This window comes from Poecilia formosa, unplaced genomic scaffold, assembly GCF_000485575.1.
Source record: "Poecilia formosa unplaced genomic scaffold, Poecilia_formosa-5.1.2 Scaffold92, whole genome shotgun sequence".
NCBI lineage: Eukaryota > Metazoa > Chordata > Actinopteri > Cyprinodontiformes > Poeciliidae > Poecilia > Poecilia formosa.
This window is the reverse complement of record NW_006800031.1, coordinates 1,848,088-1,857,649: the sequence shown is the minus strand read 5'-3', so window position 1 is coordinate 1,857,649 and position 9,562 is coordinate 1,848,088. Positions and strand designations below refer to the sequence as shown.

Here is a 9,562-nt window from a genome sequence, read left to right as displayed (position 1 = left end):
TACTGATAACAAGTGTGTGAACTTTTAACCTTAAACTTTTTAAAAGTTACGGAAGACTAAGTGGAGGTAATGCTGACCAATTGGTAAATGGCCTGGCTCATAATAACTGCTGCGGTGGTGATTATGTGAACAAACAATTATTTCATAACCTGCCCTCCCACTGATAAACATGTGATCATGAAAGGTTATTTAAAACATTTGGCTTCAATTAATCTCAGTCATTACATCTGTACCTGGAGTGCCAATAAATGCAGAGTTTACTGTGTAGCTACTAAAAAAGTTTGAGGTTAAGCATATTTTTTGTACAGGCCTTTTACTCCAGCTCTGGTTATTGTTTAATTTCTCTCTATGACATTTTGGGGAAGTCATTTTTCAGCCAGAGTCTGGTTGAAAAATGAAGGATGTTCACTCTGCTCTGATAAACAAATCTAAAATCACTTTTCTCAGTGTGGAGGTAATCTTGGAGGATAAGTCTCACTTTCTTATCCACAACTTTCTTTTTTATTGACCAATAAATAAATAAATAAATGAATAAATATGAGCTATGCAAAGTAAAGTCCAGATTTTTATTGAGTACATTTGCTTCTTTTACTTTAGCTGAAGTATGTTTATGGCAGCCTAATTGAAACTTTCAAGTTGACTGCTGTAGTTAAAAATATGGAGATGAGTTGTTTCCTGATAAAGATAATTTTTTTTTTTTTTTTTTTTTTTTTTTTTTTTTTTTTTTTTTTTGCTTGCTTGATTTTGCAGCAGAAGTAACTCTTGGTCCTCAGACTGAATGTGAGGATTTTGAACAGAGTTCATATGGTGACTGAAATGCAGACTCATTGTTTATCTGCAAGTTTTAATTGACAATTATTTGTATAACACAGCCGACAACCTCAAGGGTGAAAAATTTCTAATTAACGTTTTTTTTTTTTTTTTTTTAAGAAAACCAGAAAATACTAATTCATTTTTGCAACTTCAATTAAACCATCAACAACTGCCTCTGTTGTTGATGGTGTGTATGAAATCCCATTTGTAATTTCAGACACAATGTGATTTTGAGAATAAAATCAAAAATTTAGGAACACTCATTTATTCAAAAAAAAAAAAAAAAAAGGTGAAGTTATTACTCGGCTCATTAGGGCTCACTTCTGCTGAGTGAATAAATTCGCTCCACCACGAGCCGGTTTGACACGTTTCTCACCCAGGGTGCTGAGCCGAATGTAAAACCTGAGCCATGTTCACCCTCTTTCATGTAACACTCCATGTAGTCAGCTCGGTAATGAGCTCCGATCGACTCCACTGCTCAGGCAACTCTTGGCGGAATAAGCAAAGACAGATAACAGGCAAATCCCAAAATGAGAATCAGCTCGCCGAACCAAATTTACAATTACCAATAAGAGATCTCCTACGATCAATAAACGAGAGGCCTGAGCTCGTGCCAAGAGGCATTAAATTGATGCAACCACTAAAAGACAGAGTCAGGGTGTGAATGATGAAGCACATTAATCCCTTGTTTGTTAACTAACCAAATCAAGCTCACTTTTTTTTTTTTTTTTTGGAGCGACATTATATATTGCTTTTATGAAATGAGAAATATTACATGCTTCATAAGAGACTGCATCAGATGAAGGGAGAGTGAGTCAAATCCAGTTAGTGGTTGGTTCTGCAGCCTGTCAGAAATAAATGGGTGAAAGCCAATCATCTCCTTCTTGGAAACCAGCCCTTTAAATTACTTCACAAAACAACTTAAGCCTTGAGAATATATAAAAAAAGAAGAGTTTTATTGGTGAAAACATTATGACATATTTCCATTCAGTATTGCAGAACCAATCACAAGGTGTTCAATGACCGTTTATGACCTTGTGCTTTATTCACATGTATACTGTCAAATTGTTGCACAGCCTGCTTTTAAAACTATATGGAGTAAAGAGAAAATGTGTATAGCATAGTTCATATAGTTCTGAAAGAGCGTTTTTCTTGTATAAAGCCGTATGACAACAATAATGTTTTTGTTTTTCAACTTCACCTTGTGCTTTTGTGCAGAAAATGGAGGCATTTAAACTTCAGGACTGGTTAGCAATGCTTCTAACATGTAGATGGACTTTGTCCCTGAATGTGGGTAGTAAAAGCATTGTGGAACGAGTTTAATATTTAGGTCTACTTTTTAAATCAACATCAAAGTTCACATCATGGGTATGAATGTATTTTTTTTTTCTTTAAAGGATTCATTTAAATCTTGTTTTAGGGTTGGAATCATGAAACAACACCTACAGTACCCTCAATGAATTGTAAAAATAACAAATAGGGTACACACACCCATAAATATGTGGTTAATAAATGTGGTTGCATCTTGATCACATGCATTCTGCAACTATTTAAAAGATGCCTGGACATTAAAATGTTCTTGGCTGAATTCAAATTGTTGGTTTATTGGCAAAGACTTAACTTTTACATTTCACTAAAGTTGAAGAGATAATATAAATAGGAAAGAAGTCAAAATTAGACAGCATTCAAACAAACTATATCCTGAGGTTATTTCTCAATTATTTTAAAGCTGTCTGTGTTTCTAGATGAAAGATAATAAGATCTTGAACTGTAGTAAAGCTCTTTCCCGAGGCTTTCCTAAGAGAAAATTTCAAGCATTCAGTTAAACAAATTAATAGCAATTTCATAGACTGCTCTAGTTTTGAAATGTTGTGCTGTTCCTTGTGTGCAAAACAGCTTTCTTTGACAAAACATGTGATCCTACGAGGCCAAACAGTTGAGACAAATTTCAAACATCTTTTCGTGAAAATCACATTTCCTTTTATTTATTTGTGACAGTTTTGGTCTTCTTACAGACCCTGGAAAAGAGCAGACACTTTACCGTGTTTCACGAATTTTCCCTTTTCAATCCAATGAATCTTGTCAAACTATTTGTTTTTTTTATTCTGGTAGAGAAAAACTACGGCATGTTATCGATCATCATTAATGTTCTTAAATTATAATTGAAATACCTTGTAAAAGCTCCAGCACAGGTCATTAGAGGTTGTTTTGGTGAGAATATTTGGGCTTTATTCTAAGATATATGTGTGAGAAAATCCACAATAAATTTAAGATTTAATTTGTTTCTGATAGAAAGAAATTAATTTTAAAAGAAATTTTTAAAAGTTTTAGAAAATATCGCTTGTCTGTTTTAATCTACTTGCAGATCATCATTCAGAAGAACCATGTTGATATTTTTCTTAAAATATTAATCTGCCTGAACGTGAAAAAACGTTTTTATTAACTAAAATGCTAACCTTAAAAAAGCACAAACGATTCTATTTTTCTACCACAATTAAAACCTTTTATACAAAGTTACCTGCTAGTGCATTAGTATTAGAGGTATAGAGCAAATGAAGAAAAACAATGATTACTAAACAAAAACTCAATTTTCAAATGAAGCCTTTTATACCATAACAAGTGCTATTCCTCTAAGTTATTTGTTATAAAACCCATCAGAAAATTTTGGATGTTTTGTTGGCATTATTGGCCATTAAATGAGTTTAAAGGCTTTCCTGCTAATCAAAAATCTGACTGATTGTTTCTGACTCTTGGTTCACTCAACCCCATCCAGAAGTTTGACCCACAGTTTCCTGTAGCCCTAAACAGAGCTCAGTTTCCAGTAGCAACACTCAAGCAAAAGCCCGACTCCTGGGGGAAGTAAGGTGGAATCTGCAGTTAAGACTAAGCAAGGTTACTTGTTAACAGCTTATAGTACCTTGGAGTGTAAGTGACTTAAACCATCTTAAGCGTAACAGTGTGGATGAGTAGGAGTGACAGGACTTTCTAGGTCAAGGAAAGTGAATCCCAGAAAAGCTTTTACCTGGAGCGAGACGATTTGCTTATCTCGAGTTGCCACAGCTATAATCACATTGTCACTCTGCAGGGCTGGCCTATTTATTGGCTTTTCTATTCATACAAACAGCAAATTACCACGAAAAGTAATCATCCTTCCAAGTCATAAAGTAAGTCAGGTCATTAACCTTGTACCTGTTCCTATAAAAAAAAAAGCACATTTTTAAGAGTCAGTGTTGGTAAAAAAAAAAACAAAAAAAAAAAAAACAAAGGCTCTCTTCAAAACTTTAAGTGGCTGAAGGAGAAAATAGTGGCACAATTTTTTTCAACACATTTACATATTTGTACTATTTTTATGTGCATATCTTTTGGATGCAGTCCAAACAAACACAGGCCTTCTGTACTGGAAACATAATTTGGTCCAAAAGTGAGAGTTGAGTGACTGTCAGTCTGTGCCAACCCTATTATAGTCTGGAGCTCTGCCCAGTGTATTTTAGGATATACTTCAAACCATCACAAACAAGGAGGACCATGAATAATTTACAGTATAGAAAGATTTACCACAGTCAGAGCATCACAGCCATCCTTCATTTTTACTGTCTGATTCACTTGTCATTTTCTATTGGAATGAAATGGAAAAAGCGTCTGCAGCGCTTTTGCATTTATTTTCACACTCCCTCAGTCTTGAAACACAGATAAATTCAGAATACCTCCCACTCCCTGTTTTATTGACCAAAACCACATATTTTATTGCAGTGACGGTTTTTAAGGGCAAAATACTGGTGGAAAACGAGTCTAAGGAGAACAATTACAGCTGGATGACATATGATTTCTGTCACAAAACTGGTTTAGGCAAAGATCAGCATACATGCCAAATGTCTTCATCACAGCATTGCAAAAAAAAGTGTAGAGGATAAAAGCTGTAGAGGATAATTGACTGATGGAAAATAAATATGTACGGCACGTGTGAATCTGACCAAAATTAAAAAATGAGTTTTTCCCAGTATGATTAATTTTATTCTTAAATTATTTACAGCGTATTCAAAAACACAACATTAGAAGTGCCAACTTTATTCTCACTGTCTGACAAACCTTCCTGACTGGTTTTAGGTCAGCTAGGATTACTTAAACAAAATCCCTGTAGTGCTCTGAAAGGTCGCATGTGAAGGAATCATTTCTCCAAAACTTGCATAAAAAGTCAGAAAGCTGGTTGCAAATAATCTGAGAAAGATGGGGGGGTCAGGGGTTAGATGTCTTGTGAACAAATGAAACTAAGATTGCAACGTTTGATCAGTGAGGATGTTTCCCGTCTTTTCTTTTGTAGAGGTGTTTTCTGTCAGTTTGGTGACACCTCTGAACATATTTCTGACCTTTGAACTGCTGGAGTACCACTCTCCTTGTCCATGCCCAGTAGTGGGAACATAGCGCCACCATTGATTTGTCTACACTGCTGGCTTACTGATCTTAGGGAACTTTACGCCTCGAAGCACTTGGGATTTTATCTACCCTAGTGGATAAAAATGTCACTAAATCATTCAGACATTTTTGGGCTAGTATCCTGATTTTGTCGCTGTTTGGACTTTCAGTTTCGTCCATTTCATCATTTCTTGTTTAGTTAGGTCTGGCTTTAGTTTGTTTCTCTGTGCCAGTTCTTTTTTTTGCTTTTTCATTTGTAAATTTAGATTGAGGCTCTTTAGATTAGAGTTTCTTTGTTTACGGTTTATGTTAGCTGCACATTTTTCCTTTAAATTCTATTTTCTATGACAACTTCATTCTAACGGATAGGAAAGGATATTCTTCACTGGAAGTTTGAATAACTTCCCAACTGAGTTGAAGAATAAGGTGGAAGAGGAGTTTACCAACAAAAGTTTCTGCTCAGTTTGGCAGGGGATCAAACACAAGGCCTCTTCAAACACTACTCCCACCCACAATCTAGGTTGGCAGGCCAAAGAGACAGACAACAGATCTCCTTCAATACAGAGAAGGTGGTAAGAACCCTAAAAATGCCCAAGCTAAGCTGGGCAGAGCACCTGAGGTAGTTAAATAGTTAATCTGCAGAGCTAAACAGTCAGGCTGCAACCTTCTGCATTGTTGGACTTGGCTTTGCAACGCATCAGACTAAATAACTTCTATTTCTCCCCAAACCCTGTAATCATGTTCAAGGACCTCCGTCTACCAGAGGTCAGCGCCTGTCAAAGACAATGGCTGTTAAATTAGAAAGACGCCATTCTTTCATTCGCTTGACCGCCTGTGGTGGTGGTCCCATCAGATACATTAGCTGAAGTGCAGGGACAGAGCATGTCCCTCAAAAGTAGATGAGTTCCTAATAGCATTCTGCTCTTCATACATCAGGGGCCCATTGTGGACAAAGATTCTGACCTTGAAGTCCAAGGAAGCCTGACATAGAAAGGGAATTTATAACAAGAAAGTTTTGGTGTTGTCAGCATCAGTTACAGCAGGCAGGAAATGTAATTTTTCATGCTTAGCATCTGACACCGAAGGTCTATAGAGCACGGGACAAAAGCCCGTTGAAGAAAAAATGTCTCAGATAGAGAAATGGAGTTTCCGATTTTCTATAAGAGCAGGTAATAATGACCTGGTACAGGAAATTGCTGAGGTAGAGGGTAGAAAGGACGGTGAGACTGATTTGAAGCAGGGAGCTTTGGTGTACAGTGGCTAAATGTAATTTTCCAACAGGTGATTTTGTAAATGGAGGTAATTTTAGTAAATTAGAAGTGTAAAAAAGGTTTTCACTATTACTGAGCTACAAGTGGCAGTGAGAGCTTATGAGCTTAGTAACATGGTAGATTAAAAAATACAACAAACACCTAATGTCAGGAAAAATGAAGTTAAAGGTTTCACTTACAGTTTAAATGTTTTAATATTTAAAATTGTGTTAATAAAGTAACTTTAGTTAGCCTTTGCGGTGGCGCTCTGCAAATCCAATGGCTTCTGAGTTGTAGATTATGTTTACTTTATTTTGAAGTTGCTACCTCCTTCTGGCTAAATGAAACTGCAATAAAACTGAAAGTGTTTCATGAACTTTGAAACACTTCATAAAACATACATAATTACCCACTTTGTAATCTGAAAGTTAAAAGCCAATGTGCCGTAGGCTATGTATTGACAGCCACTGTCAACATGGTTGCCAACTGAGCCTTGAAATACAAAGTTGTTCAGTATTTTAAATTCTAAGAGGTGTACAAAATGCAATCGATACGGGATGCACTCTTTCTATATTTTTAAGTCAGTACAAATCTGTTTACAAAAAATGATGATACAGGTAAGTCCCCACTCAAAATAAGGTGTTTGCTCTTCCTCCATTCAACTGTCTATTGCGCTTCTCGTCAACCCAAACAGAGAATCCATCACTCATCTGGATTCATGTTGTGGGCTGTGTCTCCATCAACCAGTGGAGTTCTTATTCATAGTTGCTTGGGTCTGATGAGCGCTTGTGAGCAATTAATTATAGTAACAGGTTATTTTTGTATATTAAGCATCCTTTAAGCAGTTGTTTTACAGATTAGGTCCTGAACACAGTAAAGACAGCAAATTTCCCCAACAAGACTGTTCTTTCCTGTTAAATGTGCTATACACAAATGAAAAATGACTTTGTAGCACTTTTTTATGTGTCCTTAAATAACATTTCAAAGCAGAGAGTAAACTTGCTAAACCTGCACTTCAACAAGGGCTGCAGATGTACAAATTGTCAGAGGATTTGTTTTCAGAATACCATAGTATTCTGACAACTTTCTTAACCACAATAAGTTCTTTTTTTAGCAGAATTTTAGAGCTGTCCTGCAGAAATGACGATATGAGTGACTACACAAACTGGTCACCGGTGAGTCCATAAAGTGTAATACTGGTTTAATTTATTTTAAAAAGTGTGTCATGTTACTGTACTTTTTATGTGCACATAATTCATAAGTTATAAACACCATTTTCTAATTTGGAGAACTGGTTTTGTCTGAGTTGAAAAGCAGAAGCGTGCAGCAGCAGAGGAAGAGCCCGCCTGAAAACTTTCACATCCTAAAACCTCAACCCCTCCGACTCTGCTGAGACTTTCAAACCGAATAAAAGTAAACCTGCAAAGATGGATTACATAAAGGTGTGCTTTGATCTGGAGTGACTGTCGAACTCTTTATCAGACAACGGTGTGACAAGAGCGGAAAGCTCCAAGGTAATCTTTGTTATTCTGCTAGAAGTAGTGTTGCCCACAGGGAGAGGATTCCCAGACTGTTTAATCAGGCATATTAATCATACATTATTTATTACAATTACAAAAGCAGCTCTCCAAGGCAATAGCCCTTGAAGACATGAAGCATGAAAAAGACTGTGTGAACAGATTAAACTGGCCCCGTGGCACTTCTCAGCACAATGTATTGTACAGTGCTGAGTTAGAAGACATTTTTAAATCAGCTCTACATGATGTCCTTCCAGAGGCATAAAGGAATAACACACACATTAGTTATGTATGATGTGTCTCCCAAAAAATGCCAGAAACGTCTGGAAAGTACCAATTCAGCTTAAATCCAAAATGTTGAGACGCTGAAGATGACTAGGATTCTCAAAGATAAATAAAGCACAACAAAAGAACATAACAATTACAACAACAAAAAAAAAAAAAACATGTTGCAGACATTCCTGAGCTGTCTTTGATTCTGTACCTTCGAGGAAGAGAGTGTTTCTTCCTTTCTTTTCCAGGTGTTGCTCCAGGCTATCCATCATTATGGCGCAGCAGTGCTGAGGCATGCTTAGGTGAGCCTGATTAAAGCCAAGGATGCCTCTCGACCTGCTCTGAAGGAAATGAGCGCAGAGGGAGGACTCCAGACCCCCCTTTCCATCCATCTCCCTGCTGCTTTATTCATGTGCTATCTGGTTCGCTGGCTTCTGCATCGGGTTCCCTCTCCATACGTTGCATTGTTCAGCAGGTGCTGCTGAATTGTGTATGTCTCCTTATGTGTTCCACAACGTCTTCCTCTCTTTCCCTTTGTGTGTGAATAAATGTGCTTGGGGAAATAATTTGCGATCATCTGTTCACACAATTTGCATTTTCAAGAATTAAAAACCAAAATTAAAATAGTATTTAAAATAAACAATCTGAAATAACACTCCTACAGCTGCTGTTGTGACAACTAAGAAACGATATATATATATATATATATATATTTTTTTTTTTTTCCAGATAGCACTCCTGTCACTCTATAGCATGTCTGCCCTGCCTCTCAATAGTGCATGAAGATGCTGCACCTAATAAAGTTGCAGCATAACAATTGCAGGCATCTATTTCAAGTAAACCAAAATGGAGATGACGAAAAATTTAATGACATTGGCATTGTAACCAGGAAAGACAATAAAACATATACGCACCTCTGCTGCAGCATTTGAGTACGTTCCATTTAAAATTTTTCTGCAAGATTTATACATTATAATGTTACTTCTATCTCATGTTGAGCAATTCAGACACTTTGCAGATAAGAATACTCACAAAACAGCATGTTGAATACGCAGCATGATAAAACTGGGAAAGAAGAAATAAAAGCATTACCATCAGGGGAATTTCACTCACTGCATCATTCACTGTTTCCTTCATGTTCAGACACACATATAGCTCAATTTCACACATCTAAGATAAAATAAAAATGATCTCAGATCACTAGCTAAGATTTTCCCCTCCTTACCTGAGGAAAGTTTGAACAAGGGAATATTCGTCAATGATAAATATAAAGCGTGGTCTGAAGAATTTTGGGTTTTT

At 36.5% G+C, this 9,562-nt stretch overlaps 1 long non-coding RNA gene across 1 annotated transcript; it reads right to left on the bottom strand.

Moving 5' to 3' along the window:
* Positions 1 to 8,054: 8,054 nt before the first annotated feature.
* On the bottom strand, positions 8,055 to 9,326 carry LOC103142028 (uncharacterized). The gene is made up of 3 exons (XR_476645.2): positions 9,296 to 9,326; positions 9,178 to 9,217; positions 8,055 to 8,840 (listed from the first exon to the last, which is right to left on the bottom strand). It is a non-coding gene; the product is annotated as an uncharacterized LOC103142028 (long non-coding RNA).
* Positions 9,327 to 9,562: the final 236 nt, after the last annotated feature.